Source organism: Oncorhynchus mykiss, chromosome 7 (genome assembly GCF_057628025.1).
Source record: "Oncorhynchus mykiss isolate SJ-2025 chromosome 7, ASM5762802v1, whole genome shotgun sequence".
Classification (NCBI taxonomy): Eukaryota; Metazoa; Chordata; class Actinopteri; order Salmoniformes; family Salmonidae; genus Oncorhynchus; species Oncorhynchus mykiss.
Window position 1 is genome coordinate 3,535,895 of NC_143028.1, and position 23,921 is coordinate 3,559,815.

The following is a 23,921-nucleotide window of genomic DNA, read 5'->3' on the forward strand; positions in this document are numbered from 1 at the left end:
CCTCTATTTAACCAGGTAGGCTAGTTGAGAACAAGTTCTCATTTACAACTGCGACCTGGCCAAGATAAAGCATAGCAGTGTGAACAGACAACACAGAGTTACACATGGCGTAAACAATAAACAAGTCAATAACACAGTAGAAAAAAGAAAAAAAGAGAGTATATACATTGTGTGCAAAAGGCATGAGAAGGTAGGCGAATAATTACAATTTAGCAGATTAACACTGGAGTGATAAATGATCAGATGGTCATGTGCAGGTAGAGATACTGGTGTGCAAAAGAGCAGAAAAGTAAATAAATAAAAACAGTATGGGGATGAGGTAGGTAAATTGGGTGGGCTATTTACCGATAGACTATGTACAGCTGCAGTGATCGGTTAGCTGCTCAGATAGCAGATGTTTAAAGTTGGTGAGGGAGCTAAAAGTCTCCAACGATTTTTGCAATTCGTTCCAGTCACAGGCAGCAGAGAACTGGAAGGAAAGGCGGCCAAAGGAGGTGTTGGCTTTAGGGATGATCAGTGAGATACACCTGCTGGAGCGCGTGTTGTTATCATGACCAGTGAACTGAGATAAGGCGGAGCTTTACCTAGCATGGACTTGTAGATGACCTTGAGCCAGTGGGTCTGGCGACGAATCTGTAGCAAGGGCCAGCCGACTAGAGCATACAGGTCGCAGTGGTGGGTGGTATAAGGTGTTTTAGTAACAAAACGGATGCCACTGTGATAAACTGCTTCCAGTTTGCTGAGTAGAGTATTGTGTTACCTGTCCTTTACACATGCAATACGTTTCCATTTTCATGTAGAAGAACAGGAGTGGTCCTGTACCTTTATGAAATGTTCAGGGAACAACATGTTGTGACGAGAGGAAGATGAATGTACCTTCTTGATTTGGATTTGTGTGTCTGGAACCCACTAGTAGTGTCTGTCACTCATCTATCCTCCCCTCTGACTCATCAGTTCCCTCTCTCCCGTTGAGAGAAAAACAGAGGAAGTATTGATTATCATCCCCATCATGATTACAAAGGATCTTCTCATGGTAACCATACATTATTATAATATGACATCTCTTTATAGCATAAAATATTGGAAGATTATGACTACAAATTGGAAGAACACATTTTTATATTGGACAAGCTAGGCTCTAATAATTTGCATCTATATTGCTCCACGGCTTCAAACATGAAGCATAATAGGTTATGCAATATTGGTATATACAGTAGTGTATCATAGTATACTATGGAGTAGAGAGTATAAAGCCCCCTGACATTGTTTATATAACCAATACTGATGGAGTAATGGTATTTTCTCAATTTCTCTCCCAGGGAAAATAACACACATCAAATGCCAGCTGAGATTTGGCTCCTGGAACATTTTCCTTCCATTAGAATATAATGTGCATCACTACAGCAACCTGACAGCCCACACTACAACATAAATGGCTTAACCTTTTCCCCTTATAGATATTCAACCAATGAACATACAGAACCAAAAATAGGACAGAACTTGAAGATGGGAGGGAGAAAGATTTTTCTTTAAAGGAGAGGAAGAGAGAACAAGAAAGAAAGAAAAAGAGAGAAAGAGAAAAAGAGAAAGAGGACGAGGTTGAGGGAAAGCGGCTATAGGGAACATATGGCCCCCCTACAGGATCTATAATATGGCACGTTGCCCATTTCAAAGACAAAACTCTCAGAAACATTTATCGATGCTTATCCACACAGTATAAATGATACGTTCACAATGTCCCTTAGGACACGTCTCATTAATGTGAAAACAGGGCTGGTGTTCATATCATCTTCTGACAGGACACTTGACAGTTATTTGCTATGACAAGCTTAAAAGATGAAAACAGGCTAAGGCTCACTATCCCCTTCTCCTGACATACCCATCATTTAGCTTGTGTGTGATGGAAGATACATTAGACATTTCTCATAGCTATATACATTCTAACACTCTTAAATGAAGCGTATGGTTTTTAAGGCAGTGAGAAATGATTTGTGTGTCCATTCGATCAATCAGGCAGCAATGCAAATTAACAGGGTTGCACTGTGGAGAGAGAAATGACTGGCTCCATCTTCGTTTCTTCTTTATGTGTATTCTGCAGCACCTTCTACATGGGAGGGAATCTGATCCAGAAACCTGTTGTCCTGGAGCACATTCTACATGAGGGAATCTGATCCAGAAACCTGTTGTCCTGGAGCACATTCTACATGAGGGAATCTGATCCAGAAACCTGTTGTCCTGGAGCACATTCTACATGAGAGGGAATCTGATCCAGAAACCTATTGTCCTGGAGCACATTCTACATGGGAGGAATCTGATCCAGAAACCTGTTGTCCTGGAGCACATTCTACATGAGGGAATCTGATCCAGAAACCTGTTGTCTTGGAGCACATTCTACATGGGAGGAATCTGATCCAGAAACCTGTTGTCCTGGAGCACATTCTACATGAGGGAATCTGATCCAGAAACCTGTTGTCCTGGAGCACATTCTACATGGGAGGAATCTGATCCAGAAACCTGTTGTCCTGGAGCACATTCTACATGAGGGAATCTGATCCAGAAACCTGTTGTCCTGGAGCACATTCTACATGAGAGGGAATCTGATCCAGAAACCTGTTGTCCTGGAGCACATTCTACATGAGGGAATCTGATCCAGAAACCTGTTGTCTTGGAGCACATTCTACATGGGAGGAAATCTGATCCAGAAACCTGTTGTCCTGGAGCACATTCTACATGAGGGAATCTGATCCAGAAACCTGTTGCCTTGGAGCACATTCTACATGAGGGAATCTGATCCAGAAACCTGTTGTCCTGGAGCACATTCTACATGAGGGAATCTGATCCAGAAACCTGTTGTCCTGGAGCACATTCTACATGGGAGGAATCTGATCCAGAAACCTGTTGTCCTGGAGCACATTCTACATGAGGGAATCTGATCCAGAAACCTGTTGTTCTGGAGCACATTCTACATGAGGGAATCTGATCCAGAAACCTGTTGTCCTGGAGCACATTCTACATGAGGGAATCTGATCCAGAAACCTGTTGTCTTGGAGCACATTCTACATGAGGGAATCTGATCCAGAAACCTGTTGTCTTGGAGCACATTCTACATGGGAGGAATCTGATCCAGAAACCTGTTGTCCTGGAGCACATTCTACATGAGGGAATCTGATCCAGAAACCTGTTGTCTTGGAGCACATTCTACATGAGGGAATCTGATCCAGAAACCTGTTGTCCTGGAGCACATTCTACACGAGAGGGAATCTGATCCAGAAACCTGTTGTCTTGGAGCACATTCTACATGAGGGAATCTGATCCAGAAACCTGTTGTCTTGGAGCACATTCTACATGGGAGGAATCTGATCCAGAAACCTGTTGTCCTGGAGCACATTCTACATGAGGGAATCTGATCCAGAAACCTGTTGCCTTGGAGCACATTCTACATGAGGGAATCTGATCCAGAAACCTGTTGTCTTGGAGCACATTCTACATGAGGGAATCTGATCCAGAAACCTGTTGTCTTGGAGCACATTCTACATGGGAGGAATCTGATCCAGAAACCTGTTGTCCTGGAGCACATTCTACATGAGGGAATCTGATCCAGAAACCTGTTGTCTTGGAGCACATTCTACATGAGGGAATCTGATCCAGAAACCTGTTGTCCTGGAGCACATTCTACACGAGAGGGAATCTGATCCAGAAACCTGTTGTCTTGGAGCACATTCTACATGAGGGAATCTGATCCAGAAACCTGTTGTCTTGGAGCACATTCTACATGGGAGGAATCTGATCCAGAAACCTGTTGTCCTGGAGCACATTCTACATGAGGGAATCTGATCCAGAAACCTGTTGCCTTGGAGCACATTCTACATGAGGGAATCTGATCCAGAAACCTGTTGTCCTGGAGCACATTCTACATGAGGGAATCTGATCCAGAAACCTGTTGTTCTGGAGCACATTCTACATGGGAGGAATCTGATCCAGAAACCTGTTGTCCTGGAGCACATTCTACACGAGAGGGAATCTGATCCAGAAACCTGTTGTCTTGGAGCACATTCTACATGAGGGAATCTGATCCAGAAACCTGTTGTCTTGGAGCACATTCTACATGGGAGGAATCTGATCCAGAAACCTGTTGTTCTGGAGCACATTCTACATGGGAGGAATCTGATCCAGAAACCTGTTGTCTTGGAGCACATTCTACATGGGAGGGAATCTGATCCAGAAACCTGTTGTTCTGGAGCACATTCTACATGGGAGGAATCTGATCCAGAAACCTGTTGTCCTGGAGCACATTCTACATGGGAGGAATCTGATCCAGAAACCTGTTGTTCTGGAGCACATTCTACATGGGAGGAATCTGATCCAGAAACCTGTTGTTCTGGAGCACATTCTACATGGGAGGGAATCTGATCCAGAAACCTGTTGTCCTGGAGCACATTCAACATGGGAGGAATCTGATCCAGAAACCTGTTGTCTTGGAGCACATTCTACATGGGAGGGAATCTGATCCAGAAACCTGTTGTCCTGGAGCACATTCAACATGGGAGGAATCTGATCCAGAAACCTGTTGTCTTGGAGCACATTCTACATGGGAGGGAATCTGATCCAGAAACCTGTTGTCTTGGAGCACATTCTACATGGGAGGGAATCTGATCCAGAAACCTGTTGTCCTGGAGCACATTCTACATGGGAGGAATCTGATCCAGAAACCTGTTGTCCTGGAGCACATTCTACATGGGAGGAATCCAATTCAGAAACCTGTTGTCCTGGTTAAGCAATGTCTCTGTTGATGTTGTTTAAAAGTATAAATCACTCAGTCGAATAAATATGATATAATAGAACAGCAGTCTGTGTAAGTGTGTCTGTGTATGGGTTGGATGTGTAGTGCGAGGTCAGATAGTCTCTACGGTGCAGGTCTGTGCAGGCAGACAGCTAGGATTATCTGTTCAGCAGTCTGATGGCCTGGTGGTAGAAGCTAGAGGTCGACCGATTAATCGGAATGGCCGATTAATTAGGGCCGATTTCAAGTTTTCATAACAATCGGAAATCAGTATTTTTGGGCGACGATTTGCCAATTGTATATTTTTTTTTACACCTTTATTTAATATTTATTTAACTGGGCAAGTCAGTTAAGAACATTCTTATTTTCAAGGAAGGCCTAGAAACGGTGGGTTAACTGCCTCGTTCAGTGGCAGAACGACAGATTTTCACCTTGTCAGCTCGGGGGATCCAATCTTGCAACCTTACAGTTAACTAGTCCAACGCAATAACGACCTGCCTTTCTCTCATTGCACTCCACAAGGAGACTGCCTGTTACGCAAATGCAGTAAGCCAAGGTAAGTTGCTAGCTAGCATTAAACTTATCTTATAAAAAAAATCACTAGTTAATTACACACATGGTTGATGATATTACTAGATATTATCTAGCGTGTCCTGCGTTGCATATAATCTGACTGAGCATACAAGCATACAAGTATCTAAGTATCTGACTGAGCGGTGGTAGGCAGAAGCAGGGGCGTAAACATTCATTCAAACAGCACGTTTTGCCAGCAGCTCTTCGTTGTGCGTCAAGCATCGCGCTGTTTACGACTTCAAGTCTATCAACTCCCGAGATGAGGCTGGTGTAACCGAAGTGAAATGGCTGGCTAGATAGCGCACGCTACTCGCTCTGAGCCTTGGGGTGGTTGTTTCCCTTGCTCTGCATGGGTAACGCTGCTTCGATGTGGTGGCTGTTGTCGTTGTGTTGCTGGTTCGAGCCCAGGGAGGAGCGAGGAGAGGGACGGAAGCTATACTGTTACACTGGCAATACTAAAGTGACTATAAGAACATCCAATAGTCAACGGTTAATTAAATACAAATGGTATAGAGGGAAATAGTCCTATAATTCCTATAAAAACTACAACCTAAAACTTCTTACCTGGGAATATTGAAGACTCATGTTAAAAGGAACCACCAGCTTTCATATGTTCTCATGTTCTGAGCAAGGAACTAGCTTTCTTACATAGCACATATTGCACTTTTACTTTCTTCTCCAACACTTTGTTTTTGCATTATTTAAACCAAATTGAACAGGTTTCATTATTTGGAGCACGCGCTCCAGCAGGCGTATCTCACTGATCATCCCTAAAGCCAACACCTCATTTGGCCACCTTTCCTTCCAGTTCTCTGCTGCCTGTGACTGGAACAAATTGGAGTTGGAGACTTTTATCTCCCTCACCAACTTCAAACATCTGCTATCTGAGCAGCTAACCGATCGCTGCAGCTGTACATAGTCCATCGGTAAATAGCCAACCCAATTTACCTACCTCATCCCCATACTGTTTATATTTATTTACTTCTCTGCTCTTTTGCACACCAGTATCTCTACCTGCACATGACCATCTGATCATTTATCACTCCAGTGTTAATCTGCTAAATTGTAATTATTCGCCTACCTTCTCATGCCTTTTGCACACAATGTATATAGACTCTTTTTTTTCTTTCTACTGTGTTATTGACTTGTTAATTGTTTACTCCATGTGTAACTCTGTGTTGTTGTCTGTTCACACTGCTATGCTTTATCTTGGCCAAGTCGCAGTTGTAAATGAGAACTTGTTCTCAACTAGCCTACCTGGTTAAATAAAGGTGAAATTGAAAAATCATAATCGGTCGACCTCTAGTAGAAGCTGTCGTATCAGAGCCTCATCCACTCTCCCTCACACTTCAACATGGACCAGAACACTCCAGGCCCTGTGAATACCTGTATTGGTTTCCCTGTGCTGCATCTCTGAAAACAACAGCTCAGCACAGAGGACATTGGAGATCTAATTTTTCCAATTGAGACAACCCCTATCCCTGTTAAGACTGATCTGCAGTCCTCTGTCTGGAGTAGATAAGTCTGTGCCATCCCCCAAAGCCCTCCCTGTGGCCAGTACCATGTAACCTACCCAGCCAGGCCCGCTCCTTGTACCCAGTCAACCCCCTTAGGGGACTCGTGGAAACACACCCAGCCAGGCCCTCTCCCTATAGCCAGTCAACCCCCTTAGGGGACTCGTGGAAACACACCCAGCCAGGCCCTCTCCCTATAGCCAGTCAACCCCCTCAGGGGATCCCTGGAAACATACTCAGACAGACCCTCTCTTTGCACCTTCTAACACACAAGTCTCTCATTTAAAATGACAAAACTGTCCATTTCTTGACAGATGAATAGTTCTGGACAGAAAATTCCCTTTTAATAAATGTAATTGGATGGTGCAAGTCAGAGAAAAACTTTAGGTACACTTCTGTATGACAAATAGTGTTTTGCCTGAGCCATTCTAGACACAACTGATCGATTACCCATGTCAACCTGATGACAGTCAAGATAAGTTGAAGCAGAGACTTTAAGGGAACAAATACCGCTTCAAAATACCTAACATTGAACCTGCAGGCAGAGTATTTACAGACTGACAGGAAAAGAGAATAGTTGTTTATTTTACAGAGTGTGTGAGTAATATGGGTTTACCCCCTGGCCCAGCTCAACCCTAAACCTAGCTTCATGTCCACACCCCAGCTCAACCCCAAACCTAGCTTCATGTCCACCCCCTGGCCCAGCTCAACCCTAAACCTAACTTCATGTCCACCCCCTGGCCCAGCTCAACCCTAAACCTAGCTTCATGTCCACACCCCAGCTCAACCCCAAACCTAGCTTCATGTCCACACCCTGGTTCAACCCTAAACCTAGCTTCATGTCCACACCCTGGTTCAACCCTAAACCTAGCTTCATGTCCAAGCCCCAGCTCAACCCTAAACCTAGCTTCATGTCCACGCCCCAGCTCAACCCTAAACCTAGCTTCATGTCCACACCCTGGTTCAACCCTAAACCTAGCTTCATGTCCACGCCCCAGCTCAACCCTAAACCTAGCTTCATGTCCACACCCTGGTTCAACCCTAAACCTAGCTTCATGTCCACACCCCAGCTCAACCCTAAACCTAGCTTCATGTCCACGCCCCAGCTCAACCCTAAACCTAGCTTCATGTCCACGCCCCAGCTCAACCCTAAACCTAGCTTCATGTCCACACCCCAGCTCAACCCTAAACCTAGCTTCATGTCCACACCCTGGCCCAGCTCAACCCTAAACCTAGCTTCATGTCCACACCCCAGCTCAACCCTAAACCTAGCTTCATGTCCACACCCCAGCTCAACCCTAAACCTAGCTTCATGTCCACACCCTGGCCCAGCTCAACCCTAAACCTAGCTTCATGTCCACACCCTGGCCCAGCTCAACCCTAAACCTAGCTTCATGTCCACACCCTGGCCCAGCTCAACCCTAAACCTAGCTTCATGTCCACACCCTGGCCCAGCTCAACCCTAAACCTAGCTTCATGTCCACACCCTGGTTCAACCCTAAACCTAGCTTCATGTCCACACCCCAGCTCAACCCCAAACCTAGCTTCATGTCCACACCCCAGCTCAACCCCAAACCTAGCTTCATGTCCACACCCCAGCTCAACCCTAAACTTAGCTTCATGTCCACACCCCAACTCAACCCTAAACCTAGCTTCATGTCCACACCCCAGCTCAACCCTAAACCTAGCTTCATGTCCACACCCCAACTCAACCCTAAACCTAGCTTCATGTCCATACCCCAACTCAACCCTAAACCTAGCTTCATGTACACACCCCAACTCAACCCTAAACCTAGCAATAACCCTAACTTTCCTCAATTATCCCTTTCTCTTACAATGATGATTCATAAGCCACCTTAAACATTGACCAATGACAAGTAAGCTATTCAAAACAGGATTTCTGATCATGTCTAGAGCATTGGAAAGAGTGTCTGGTTTTGTAGAGATTGACCTATATTTCCACAGTTAAGCACTGTTAATAACAATAATATAAAACCCTCTCTAAGCAGTCGGGGTGGGGGCGACACACCAAACAATGAAAATAATGTTTCTCGCCTTTGTTACCAAATGTAGGTCAATTATCTTGATGTGTTTGGCCAGTTATACTGGAATATAAAGTACTTGTATTGCATGTAGACTATTTAGGGAGATTATATTACATGTCTATTATGCAAACTAATATTTCCTCATTAATATTCAATCCAGATATAAGCATTGAGGAGACCAATCAATATGCCAGACGTATCATACCGATCTTGTCTAGATGAACAATAAAGAGGATTCTACAGTAAGGTAGCACTGTTAGGGAAACTAGGGCTATATATATATATATATATATATATATATATATATATATATATATATATATATATATATATATAGCTCTGGATTTATCCACACAATAGATTTATATTTTCCTTATAAAAGCTAACTAAGATAAACTGTAGCTTCACCAGGTCATTCATCTCTGTGCCTACATAACACAGCGTTGGTCGCTTCCTTTGTCTTCTCCAGCCACAACGCATTTCCATAACACATTTACTACAGAGATGACAGCTTTATTATGCTATCATATCTCGGTAATGCAGTTCCTTCCCGCTCCAGCCGAATATCCATCACACATAAACTCACCACTCTGGTCAGAGAGAGGACAGGAGAATACAAACAATTCAAAAGTAGGAGCGAGAGAGAACCCCTGACTGGCCTGTATGTATGCCACAAGGACTCATGTTTCAGTTATACTGTAGTGTATAACTGCAGCAGGAACACGACAGAAACCCATTGAGGGGGAAGGAGGACTGTAACATTGAGCTCCTAATGGATGCCAAGGCTCCAACCATAGCCCTATTCCAGCCCCTGCTATCTAGCTCCTGCAAACACCAAGCTCAACTAAGCCCGTTACCACGACAATCACACAGCAGATTCCATACACAAGGCTTCCACTGGCCTGAACAGTCACACATTCCAAATCCAACAATGCCTTAGAACCCAGCGGATTCCGAGCTGGAATACATTGAGACGGACAACAGCCAACGAGATCAAAGGAGAAGGGCTCTGTTTGAGCAGTGTTCTGTGTTCTCTGTTGGACATACTGTACCTCATGTAATCTACATGCACTGAAAACACACCATATTTCCATCAACCCATCTCAATATAGATTCGATGGTAAAGTTAGTAGTGGGACAGTGGATGTCATGTTCATTTAGTGAAAAACAGCAGCAAATAGCCTACAAGAAGTGATGACTAACTATGTGTTCATTAGCCTACACGGTTTTCTGCTAATCGATGTGATTTTGTTTCACACAATCTCTGTCTGTACATGAGGTTAATTCTCTGGCTGGGCAAATAAGTTGGTGGTATAGCTCTGTATGCTCATCTATCACTGATCAGAAACATTTAGCATGCAATAATGTAGCCCTAAATCAAGCGTAAGCCTATTATTTTGCTCGATAGCGTAAAGGCAACTCCAAAAGCCTGCAGAGGTTGTGAAATATGAACATGAGATTCACATACTTTTTAAAATATAGATTGCTATTACTAATCCGATCAAAAAAGAATGGGCTTGCCTTGGGCTCTGTTTCGAAATATCCCTTTTTTACATGACAGCGGTTACACACTTTTTTACATGACAGCGGTTACACGTTTTTTACATGACAGCGGTTACACACTTTTTTACATGACAACGGTTACACACTTTTTTACATGACAACGGTTACACACTTTTTTATATGACAACGGTTACACACGTTTTTACATGACAACGGTTACACACGTTTTTACATGACAACGGTTACACACGTTTTTATATGACAACGGTTACACACGTTGCTGTGAGGGAAGTTGTGGGGAAAATATTAGCAGTATTTTATTCTGTTATATTTCATTATATTCTTACTACAAAATATGTGTCTTGTCTATTTATTGAACAAAATAATAACTATTGATTTCATTCTATTTGGATGTAACAAACTCAAAATATGGCATTCTATTGTTATGAAAATACATTTTATTAGTCTTGTGTTTCTTAGGACCTGCCTAAACAAATTCATGGTGTATACAGTATTCAATGGATTTATTCAAATAGATGCCTACCCACATCTGCACACCACAAACACCACTATAACCACCACCACAGTAAAAATGGGCCTGTTTGTAAGAGATTCATATAAACCTTGCCCAATTTTTTTTACAGACAAAATACCGTAAATCCTATGTGAAAGCAGTATATGAGACTATTGTGTAACATTACCAAGCCACCGATATCCATTAACTGGATCAAAGCACACAGACAGGCCATGATAAGATGGATTTTATATCCTGTGGTAGACAGGCATATAGGATTTTGGTTCAAATCAGACCCAAGTCCCATTTCTGTCAGCCCCCGGAAATCCCTTCCTGTTTCTCCAACGCGAAAGGAAATTGAGCAACACGCACACCGCCCAGTCTAAAACAAGCATTGTAATTGCTGAGATACTGATCTGGTATATCACGTAATGTCCTATTTTATTAACAGAATAACAGATCTAATCATTCATTAATACAAATACAGCACTGTGAAATCATTTGATCTATTTTAGACCTGCCCATACCTCAACATTACCCTGGTCTGTGTCCACACACTGCCAAGCTATGGCTATTGAAGTGCACCCTCAGTGTTTTTCTGTGAAGCAGTGGTCCCCACCCAGTGTTGCAAACAGAGGTCTGGGTGAGGTGGGTGCTGGGAGATACACTACATACCCAAAAGTATGAGGACACCACTTCAAATTAGTGGATTTGGCTATTTCAGCTACACCCGTTGCTTATAGGTGTATACATATCAAGCACACAGCCATGCAATCTCCATAGACAAACATTGGCAGCAGAATGGCCTTACTGAAGAGCTCAGTGACTTTCAACGTGGCACCGTCATAGGATGCCACCTTTCCAACAAGTCTTTAGTCATATTTCTGCCCTGCTAGAGCTGCCCTGATCAACTGTAAGTGCTGTTATTGTGAAGTGGAAACATCTTGGAGTAACAACGGCTCAGACGCAAAGTGGTAGGCCACACAAGCTCACAGAACGGGACCCGTCGAGTGCTGAAGCGCTTAGTGTGTAAAAATCGTCTGTCCTCAGTTGCAACACTCACTACCGAGGTGTAAACTGCCTCTGTAAGCAACGTCAGCACACAAGCTGTTCGTCGGGAGCTTCATGAAATGGGTTTTCATGGCCGAGCAGCCGCACACAAGCCTAAGATCACCATGCACAATGCCAAGTGTCAGCTGGAGTGGTGTAAAGCTCGCTGCCATTGGACTCTGGAGCAGTGGAAACGTGTTCTCTGGAGTGATGAACCACGCTTCATCATCTGGCAGTCCGACAGACAAATCTGGGTTTGGCGGATGCCAGAAGAACGCTACCTGCCCCAATGCATAGTGCCAACTAAGGTTTGGTGGATGAGGAACAACAATGGTCTGGGGCTGTTTTCATGGTTCGGGCTAGTCCCCTTAGTTCCAGTGAAGGGAAATCTTAACGCTACAGCATACATTGATATTCTAGACGATTCTGTACTTCCAACTTCGTGGCAACAGTTTGGTGAAGGCACTTTCCTGTTTCAGCATGACAATGCCCCCCGTGCACAAAGTGAGGTCCATACAGAAATGGTTTGTTGAGATCGGTGTGGAAGAACTTCACTGGCCTGTACAGAGCCCTGACCTCTGTTCCAACAGCTAGTGGAAAACCTTCCCAGAAGGTTACAGCAGCAAAGGGGGGAACCATCTCCATATTAATGCCCACGATTTTAGAATGAGATGTTCAACGAGTAGGTGCCCACATACTTCTGGTCATGTAGCGTCATAAGGGGAATGTGACCCTAAAGTCATAAGACTGAGAACACTCCTGGCCCATCTCATTCTTCAGAGAGAAGAACACATTGAACTGACCCTAGATCAGTTCTCTACCCAGATCCCAACCTAAAAGCCCTCCTCGCTCCTCAGGCAGAGGGGAATCCAATCAGAGCACTCTGGTCTAAGGTCAGCTTTTTCCCAATCATTAAAGTTCAACATTCCTAGGTCATCATATGTGCTTCAAAGAGAAGTTGCACTCTAATGAACGGGTCTTGGATCAGAGCCCCCTCTGCCGAGATCCTACATTAAACCACTGGGGGCTACACTTAAATATCTCCTGCACCTGGAGAACTACTGCAACACTGGCTGAAACATCATTGTACTTCAGACTCCCAAGTACTATGTCTGGCCCCTTAGAGTTCCTTTCTACAACACTAGTACATCATATTCACATGACTCAGCTCAAGGGTGAACTTGTTTTGTTCCTCTTCTCTGAGTGTCCTAGAGAAGTGATCCATTGTGCTCTGCCATCCATCTTGCTGGCCATGTCTCCATTTGAAGTACCTTTTTACTTTTCTTCAGCATTTGATGCAGGGGTAGAGTGTGTATCAAAGACAGAGAAGGTGTTCACCTTGATACGGTAGAAACTAGAGTAATATTAGTCTGGTTAGGATCATCATGATACAGTAGAAACTAGAGCAATATTAGTCTGGTTAGGATCATCACGATACAGTAGAAACTAGAGCAATATTAGTCTGGTTAGGATCATCACGATACAGTAGAAACTAGAGCAATATTAGTCTGGTTAGGATCATCACGATACAGTAGAAACTAGAGCAATATTAGTCTGGTTAGGATCATCACGATACAGTAGAAACTAGAGCAATATTAGTCTGGTTAGGATCATCATGATACAGTAGAAACTAGAGTAATATTAGTCTGGTTAGGATCATCATTGATACAGTAGAAACTAGAGTAATATTAGTCTGGTTAGGATCATCATGATACAGTAGAAACTAGAGTAATATTAGTCTGGTTAGGATCATCATGATACAGTAGAAACTAGAGCAATATTAGTCTGGTTAGGATCATCATGATACGGTAGAAACTAGAGCAATATTAGTCTGGTTAGGATCATCATGATACAGTTAGAAACTAGAGCAATATTAGTCTGGTTAGGATCATCATGATACAGTAGAAACTAGAGCAATATTAGTCTGGTTAGGATCATCATGATACAGTAGAAACTAGAGCAATATTAGTCTGGTTAGGATCATCATGATACAGTAGAAACTAGAGTAATATTAGTCTGGTTAGGATCATCATGATACAGTAGAAACTAGAGTAATATTAGTCTGGTTAGGATCATCACGATACAGTAGAAACTAGAGCAATATTAGTCTGGTTAGGATCATCATGATACAGTAGAAACTAGAGTAATATTAGTCTGGTTAGGATCATCATGATACAGTAGAAACTAGAGTAATATTAGTCTGGTTAGGATCATCACGATACAGTAGAAACTAGAGCAATATTAGTCTGGTTAGGATCATCACGATACAGTAGAAACTAGAGCAATATTAGTCTGGTTAGGATCATCATGATACAGTAGAAACTAGAGCAATATTAGTCTGGTTAGGATCATCATGATACAGTAGAAACTAGAGCAATATTAGTCTGGTTAGGATCATCATGATACAGTAGAAACTAGAGCAATATTAGTCTGGTTAGGATCATCATGATACAGTAGAAACTAGAGCAATATTAGTCTGGTTAGGATCATCATGATACAGTTAGAAACTAGAGCAATATTAGTCTGGTTAGGATCATCATGATACAGTAGAAACTAGAGCAATATTAGTCTGGTTAGGATCATCATGATACAGTAGAAACTAGAGCAATATTAGTCTGGTTAGGATCATCATGATACAGTAGAAACTAGAGCAATATTAGTCTGGTTAGGATCATCATGATACAGTAGAAACTAGAGCAATATTAGTCTGGTTAGGATCATCATGATACAGTAGAAACTAGAGTAATATTAGCCTGGTTAGGATCATCACGATACAGTAGAAACTAGAGCAATATTAGTCTGGTTAGGATCATCATGATACAGTAGAAACTAGAGCAATATTAGTCTGGTTAGGATCATCATGATACAGTAGAAACTAGAGCAATATTAGTCTGGTTAGGATCATGATACAGTAGAAACTAGAGCAATATTAGTCTGGTTATGATCATCATGATACAGTAGAAACTAGAGTAATATTAGTCTGGTTAGGATCATCATGATACAGTAGAAACTAGAGTAATATTAGTCTGGTTAGGATCATCATGATACAGTAGAAACTAGAGTAATATTAGTCTGGTTAGGATCATCATGATACAGTAGAAACTAGAGTAATATTAGTCTGGTTAGGATCATCATGATACAGTAGAAACTAGAGCAATATTAGTCTGGTTAGGATCATCATGATACAGTAGAAACTAGAGTAATATTAGTCTGGTTAGGATCATCATGATACAGTAGAAACTAGAGCAATATTAGTCTGGTTAGGATCATCATGATACAGTAGAAACTAGAGTAATATTAGTCTGGTTAGGATCATCATGGTACGGTAGAAACTAGAGTAATATTAGTCTGGTTAGGATCATCATGATACGGTAGAAACTAGAGCAATATTAGTCTGGTTAGGATCATCATGATACAGTAGAAACTAGAGTAATATTAGTCTGGTTAGGATCATCATGATACAGTAGAAACTAGAGCAATATTAGTCTGGTTAGGATCATCATGATACAGTAGAAACTAGAGTAATATTAGTCTGGTTAGGATCATCATGATACAGTAGAAACTAGAGTAATATTAGTCTGGTTAGGATCATCATGATACGGTAGAAACTAGAGTAATATTAGTCTGGTTAGGATCATCACGATACAGTAGAAACTAGAGTAATATTAGTCTGGTTAGGATCATCATGATACAGTAGAAACTAGAGCAATATTAGTCTGGTTAGGATCATCATGATACGGTAGAAACTAGAGTAATATTAGTCTGGTTAGGATCATCATGATACAGTAGAAACTAGAGTAATATTAGTCTGGTTAGGATCATCATTGATACAGTAGAAACTAGAGTAATATTAGTCTGGTTAGGATCATCATGATACAGTTAGAAACTAGAGCAATATTAGTCTGGTTAGGATCATCATGATACAGTAGAAACTATAGTAATATTAGTCTGGTTAGGATCATCATGATACAGTAGAAACTAGAGCAATATTAGTCTGGTTAGGATCATCATGATACAGTAGAAACTAGAGTAATATTAGTCTGGTTAGGATCATCATGATACAGTAGAAACTAGAGTAATATTAGTCTGGTTAGGATCATCACGATACAGTAGAAACTAGAGCAATATTAGTCTGGTTAGGATCATCATGATACAGTAGAAACTAGAGCAATATTAGTCTGGTTAGGATCATCATGATACAGTAGAAACTATAGTAATATTAGTCTGGTTAGGATCATCATGATACAGTAGAAACTATAGTAATATTAGTCTGGTTAGGATCATCATGATACAGTAGAAACTAGAGTAATATTAGTCTGGTTAGGATCATCATGATACAGTAGAAACTAGAGTAATATTAGTCTGGTTAGGATCATCATGATACAGTAGAAACTATAGTAATATTAGTCTGGTTAGGATCATCATGATACAGTAGAAACTAGAGCAATATTAGTCTGGTTAGGATCATCATGATACAGTAGAAACTATAGTAATATTAGTCTGGTTAGGATCATCATGATACGGTAGAAACTATAGTAATATTAGTCTGGTTAGGATCATCATGATACAGTAGAAACTAGAGTAATATTAGTCTGGTTAGGATCATCATGATACAGTAGAAACTATAGTAATATTAGTCTGGTTAGGATCATCATGATACAGTAGAAACTATAGTAATATTAGTCTGGTTAGGATCATCATGATACGGTAGAAACTAGAGTAATATTAGCCTGGTTAGGATCATCATGATACAGTAGAAACTATAGCAATATTAGTCTGGTTAGGATCATCATGATACAGTAGAAACTAGAGTAATATTAGTCTGGTTAGGATCATCATGATACAGTAGAAACTATAGTAATATTAGTCTGGTTAGGATCATCATGATACAGTAGAAACTAGAGTAATATTAGTCTGGTTAGGATCATCATGATACAGTAGAAACTAGAGCAATATTAGTCTGGTTAGGATCATCATGATACGGTAGAAACTATAGTAATATTAGTCTGGTTAGGATCATCATGATACAGTAGAAACTAGAGTAATATTAGTCTGGTTAGGATCATCATGATACAGTAGAAACTAGAGCAATATTAGTCTGGTTAGGATCATCATGATACAGTAGAAACTAGAGTAATATTAGTCTGGTTAGGATCATCATGATACAGTAGAAACTATAGTAATATTAGTCTGGTTAGGATCATCATGATACAGTAGAAACTAGAGTAATATTAGTCTGGTTAGGATCATCATGATACAGTAGAAACTAGAGTAATATTAGTCTGGTTAGGATCATCATGATACAGTAGAAACTATAGTAATATTAGTCTGGTTAGGATCATCATGATACGGTAGAAACTAGAGTAATATTAGTCTGGTTAGGATCATCATGATACAGTAGAAACTAGAGTAATATTAGTCTGGTTAGGATCATCATTGATACAGTAGAAACTAGAGTAATATTAGTCTGGTTAGGATCATCATGATACAGTTAGAAACTAGAGCAATATTAGTCTGGTTAGGATCATCATGATACAGTAGAAACTATAGTAATATTAGTCTGGTTAGGATCATCATGATACAGTAGAAACTATAGTAATATTAGTCTGGTTAGGATCATCATGATACAGTAGAAACTAGAGTAATATTAGTCTGGTTAGGATCATCATGATACAGTAGAAACTAGAGTAATATTAGTCTGGTTAGGATCATCATGATACAGTAGAAACTAGAGCAATATTAGTCTGGTTAGGATCATCATGATACAGTAGAAACTATAGCAATATTAGTCTGGTTAGGATCATCATGATACAGTAGAAACTAGAGTAATATTAGTCTGGTTAGGATCATCATGATACAGTAGAAACTAGAGTAATATTAGTCTGGTTAGGATCATCATGATACAGTAGAAACTAGAGTAATATTAGTCTGGTTAGGATCATCATGATACAGTAGAAACTAGAGTAATATTAGTCTGGTTAGGATCATCATGATACAGTAGAAACTAGAGTAATATTAGTCTGGTTAGGATCATCATGATACAGTAGAAACTAGAGTAATATTAGTCTGGTTAGGATCATCATGATACAGTAGAAACTAGAGTAATATTAGTCTGGTTAGGATCATCATGATACAGTAGAAACTAGAGTAATATTAGTCTGGTTAGGATCATCATGATACGGTAGAAACTAGAGTAATATTCGTCTGGTTAGAATGAAATGAGTCAAAGGAGGGCAGGATTTGGGGTTTCAGGCTTTTCCACTCAAACAATATGGCTGACCCGTTTAGACGAAAAGCCAATTGGATTACAGCAAAGTGGGACCACAGACTCAATACGCTCACTAACAAAACAATTACAACTGTTCTTCACAACAATATAAAACAAGATTGAAGCCAGTTTTATGTTTTACCATGACTTCTCGCTCTGTCAACATTTCCATTTCATTTGTTTTCTCTGCTTACTTTGGGACACGGGTCTTTTTAGCCATCTCTACGCAGATCAATTGGGTTATTTCAATCATTAATCTGTGTGTGTCATAGGAAGGACACCTGCCAAACCAAAGCAATGAGGTGATTAATGAGCTTCTGCCTCAGGAGAGAATTATGACTGAGCAGTGTACAGGGACTCACTATACCATGAGGATGAATTAGATCATTATACTGGTGACTGGAAACAACCAATATTAAAGAGCTAATTTCTCCTTAATTTGGTTGTTTTAATGTTGTGTGTTGCGATTTAAAATGCACTTCAAATAAAGATTTGACGCATTCTCTTGATTTGATTGATTAAGGACAGAGTAGTAGAACAATAAATAGTATTGTGCTCATACCTCATTGACAACTATGGTCAAGACTGAGAGAAAGCAACATTATTCACCATTATAAACTGGGTGGTTCGAGCCCTGAATGCTGATTGGCTGACAGCCATGGTATATCAGACCGTATGCCACGGGTATGTCAAAACATTTATTTTTACTGCTCTAATTACGTTGGTAACCAGTTTATAATAGCAATAAGGCACCTCGGGGGTTTATGGTATATGGCCAATTTACCACGGCTAAGGGCTGTCTCCAGGCACTCCGCGTTGCTTCGTGAAAAGAGCAGCCCTTGGTCATGGTATATTATCCATATATCACATCCCCTCATGCCTTATTGCTTAATTACTGCATGTTAGTTCCTCCAATATTAAAAACTGATATATATATCTTATCTTTTATGATCGAAACAATGTTTATGTATGAAAAGTATGCGTAAGAAAACACTATGCACACGCTACACACACAGTTCCTCATTGTGTATTGCATAAATGTTACACTTCTGACTTCTGGAGCACATCAGTCGATATACTGTCTCCCAGAAGGTGAAATAGGTGCATGACAGTGAAGTTGGCCCACTGTGGAATTCAAGTGGAATTCAAATCTAATTCAAAGCACTCACTGGGAAACCCAACATAGTCGCATAAGATAATTGGAAAACGACATCCAATTCCATTCATGCATGGATGGTGAACAAGTCCAGTCTAAACACGCCTTGTATTTCCCTAAAGGAAGGTCAGTGTGGAGCCACAGTGTTCTGGGGACTCAATCAAATCGCTGCAGAGTTTGTCTTTATTTACAGAATTCGTTTTAAAGGCAATGAGCTTTGAGCCTGGAGTGTGTACTTTAAAAAAAGTTTATTAGATTTGTTTTGAACTTTGATTTCATTTGATTCCTTTAACTTTAAATAACTGTTTAAACTGACCATTTTCAAAAGAACTTGCAGCAGTCTCCATAATGAATGAGTGAAGGCAGTTCAGGCGTTTTTAATGAGATGCTGCCGCCATTAAAACAAGTCAATTCATAAATGAGAAATGTCCCATTTTGTGCTGCTCATTTTTTTAATCAATAAAGCTTTCCAATCAAGTGGAAAATGGAGATGAATAAATGTCTATAATTTATATGCAGAAGCATAATTCTCTCCAGACTCTAGAAAGAGCCAATCACATAGAAATATAATCTATAGATCATATTTCTATGGCCAGTCACAAATCGTTCTATATGAGCAAAGAATGAAATATTATAACTCGAGTATTGAGTCAGAATTAACAGCGCTGTGTGATGTCAATCTTTTTAAAACTTTTAAAACTTTTAAGAAAATGTTGAAACAAATCACTCAGAGATATAGGTACTGCTGACTAACACGAGCCACATCTTTCCAATCAGGAAAAAACAGATTCAAGCACACAGAAATAGGCCTTCATGACCAAACAGTCTCAATACAAACTGATCTGATTCCATTTTCTCTGGGCTGAATGACAAAATACTTTTCAGTGAGAAAGTGGTTTAATACAGGTGCTCATATTGGCAGCCGGCCAGACACTATCGAGCATCACTCTTTTACTATCAATCGTTTCAGGACGAGTCTCTCACCAGTCGACATGACCAATTAATTAGCCTAAGCATCTTCATTATAGAGCATTGATCGCCAAACTGTTCAGCAGCCCGTAATTAATATCAGTTTATGAAATAACACTTAATCAAGCTCAGCCAATTAAACCGCTATCCTTCTAATGAGAATGCCAAAACTACAGTATAGTAAAACCCTCAACAGCCTGCAAGTCCAGACAAGTATAATGGAGCTATGTGGTGTATTGCACCGTCAAAAACAGCATCCATTTACTGGTCTATGAAGTCCACCTTAATATGGAAGACATTAATGCTGTTACATAAAGGTAGAGAACCATAACTAGCCGGTATTACTATGGATTCACTTGAGTTGAAACTTCTTCACAGGGTGCTTAAGCTTCCTCCTGCTTTGAGAATCAATGTGTTCTGACAGCTGAGTAGGGTGCTGCTGTCAGACAGACTTGTGTGATGCTGACGCTTCTTCTCCTAGAGAGCAGCAGGTAGAGCCAGCAGCATCAGAATCCCCACAGGAAGTAGGAAGGAGCCTCAGGTAAAAGGTCACTATAACCCCTGGGAGATGCCTGGAAATGTCTGTTTGTAGAGGGCAGGTGGATTGACGTCTCCGTGGTCAGGACAGACCACGAAGCAAACGAGGGGTTTAATTTGACAGTGATGCGCTAACCAAGCAGCATGGGATTGCCCTGGACACCGCTTCAGGTTCACTTGAGCCTTAGAGTACTGCTAATGATTATAAAGAGAGGAGAAACAGGGATCCAGCAGCAGGTGCCATCCTCAGCACAAGACAAAGCAGAGCACTGATTCCATGTGACAGTGAGGGCTGTACGAACAGTGGCAGCATACAATATCTGTAAATAAATGTAGAGTCCAGTGCTTGTCTGAGTTTTCTGCTGTTATCAATAACTCCTTGTAGCCTAATTGTCTGATCAATTGGCCATAGAGCCAGCTCACTAAACTAAGTTTATTCGGAACCAGTTGCTGATTAAAAAAGGTAAAAACTAGACTTAGCCAGGATTAGGCTGGGTTTCTGTATAAGCACTGCTGATGTAAAAAGGGCTTTGTAAATACATTTGATTGATTGATTGATTGATTGACACGTGTGGTCCATGTGGACTCCAGCAAAGCAGTCCTGGCTGCATCAGAGTCATGCGTGGCTTGCATCAACAAAGTGAAATTCGGCAGCTTTAGAGAGGGGAGCATTTAACGTGGTTAGGTTTGAAATTGGAGAAGCAGCACTCTGTCTATTAGTGTGTATAGAGTGCAGGACTGTTAGAGATATCAGCTATCACAGCATGGTGCTGCAAAGCTCCATGTCTAGAGCAGAAAAAAACTCTTCATTATCATTTACTCTTTTTGCATTTGTCCTGCAGGCCGTTTTAACTTCTGCTATAAAGCCTTGTTCTTGGGGTTAAAGAGGACATTCTCATTGGGTGAATACAGTTCAGGGAACATCTTCTAATTCAAGCTCTTGCCTCAAGCAGAACTTTTATCATCACGGGCCAGCTCTGCTTCAGTCAAACAATGGGGAAGAGAGACACTTAAAAACTCAACGTTTTGCTCTATTAAAATGTTGCGCAACACAATAACCCACAGTGACCTAGAATGGCCAGATCTGCTCACACACCAGTGTGCTGCACATTACAAACCTTGCTAAAAGGAAGATGCTCCCTTAATGTATTTTTAAGGTCTTTAAAAAACAACCTGTATTCAACATAGCCTATAGCTATTTAAACATTACATGTGACCCTTCAACAAATTAACCCCCTTTTCACTACAACGTTGTTTATTTTAACTCTGGCTGTTTACTCATTTGTAAATACTGAGTATTTAAAAATTTATATTTTTAAATAAGCACGTGTGTAGCTCTTCTTAGAACGTGTCTGAAATCAGTCATGAAAAATCGCTTTAATGACACCTGCCATAGTTAGACAAATAAGAAAAGCAAAAACACAACGTAGCCTATTCCAGCAGAATCCATTCAGCAAGAAATCCCGGCATAACAAAAACAGTGAGTATATTAACGCAGCGCTGTCAAAAACAGCAGACATTGTGTTCAGTTTAATCGAACCAGCAATTCAATGAAACAAAAATGCCATAACATCGTTAGTTATAGGCTAACTCATAGGAAAACTTAAAAGTCTGCACAAAAAGTGGCCTATGCATTCCCCCTTTTCCTAATAGGCTACAGAGAAAAGAGAAAGAAAACATTAACCCACCGAATGAAGTGAAAGAGTCCTTGTTTTGTACGGTCTCCTTGTCGCCCAGCTCTCTCTCGTTCCCGCACGGTTCTGTTCTGTCTCTATTCACAAACGCGGACGGCGCGCACCGCTTCTTGAAAAGTTTAGTGACGTCAACCCAAGTATTTAAAAATCCACAATTCCGCTGCAATTGAACAACTTTCCATTTAAATTGATCACGCACATAACATTATATAATGAAAAAGTCGCTTGGGATTAAAACTGAAACTGATCATATGCTTTGATAATAGAAGATAGTCTATTGCAGTCAAATATCTCTTTCTCTGGCAAAAATAACTTTTGTGATTTCAAAAAACATGGGAAGACTTCTAGCCTTTCTAAATAACTTGAGACAGAGCAGTAGATTACAGCATTGCACAGCCCCAGCAGAGAAACAGTTGACATGATTGTTTATCATGGGCAGTGGCGACCCGTCATTCAGCGCAGGTGCAGCCCCATCTGTTTTATGCCCCACCTCTTTAGCTAAAACAATATTTATATATATTTTTGTTGTCGCCTGTTTTGCATGTTATTTTGGCATTAATACTAGTCACATATCAGTTTACAAACAATGTAAAACATATATATATAACTGAGGTAATAAAGCCACATACAAACATGGCCTATTTTTTACTTTCTTGAGTAAGGCAGCTCCAAAATGCAGGTGTTTCAGTCTAGCTCAGTGCTTTCTGTGGTGGTGGGAGGGGCAGCCAGCAGAACATACAGAGCATAGGGTTGGTAATGTTCTCTAGCTGCGCCGTGATTGGCTCAGTGTTCTGTCATTCATGGGGACACCACATCACCGAAAAATCTACAGGGTGAGCTCTAAAAATTCAAGCCCTTTGGTGATGCCATAGATTTACATTAGAAATGCCCATCCAAGAAGGCTCAAGGTCACGCATAAAATGACGTCAAATCATGTTATATCTACCGTAGCTTTGATTGTAATGATCAAATAGCAAGTTAGACAATCGGTCATCATCAGGAATCAAGTCGACAATCTACTGGCAAATCCTTTTCAATCATTGTCATATGAAGAGAAATGATAGATAAAACATATCGGTGCTCATCGGTCATTGGACATAAACATTACACAACAAGTTGGAAATCACAAATTCAACAAAAAAAAAAATAATACGTTTTGAAGTTTTGAAAGTTTTGAAAGTTTTGAAGTTCATCCAACTCGGAATTTCAAGTTGGGAACTCGGGCTCTTTCTAGAGCTCCGACCTCAAGATCACTGACGTCATGATTCAACCTTGTTTTTTTCAGAGTTCCCAGTTGTCTTGAAAGCACCATAAATCC

The 23,921-nt window shown here is 40.7% G+C and overlaps 1 protein-coding gene across 6 annotated transcripts in view; it reads right to left on the minus strand.

Annotated features, from left to right (window-relative positions):
• Positions 1–23,040, minus strand: part of LOC149982210 (PTB domain-containing engulfment adapter protein 1-like) — a 38,999-nt gene extending 15,959 nt beyond the window's left edge. For 2 of the 6 annotated variants that reach the window (XM_090239814.1, XM_090239811.1), the window contains exon 1: positions 877–966. The gene's annotated coding sequence lies outside the window, so the exon portion shown is untranslated. Of the gene's footprint in view, positions 1–584; positions 718–876; positions 967–22,597 lie in introns of those variants that run through there. The other 4 variants (XM_090239815.1, XM_090239812.1, XM_090239816.1 and 1 more) reach the window with 4 other exon arrangements.
• Between the last annotated feature and the right edge of the window lie 881 nt (positions 23,041–23,921).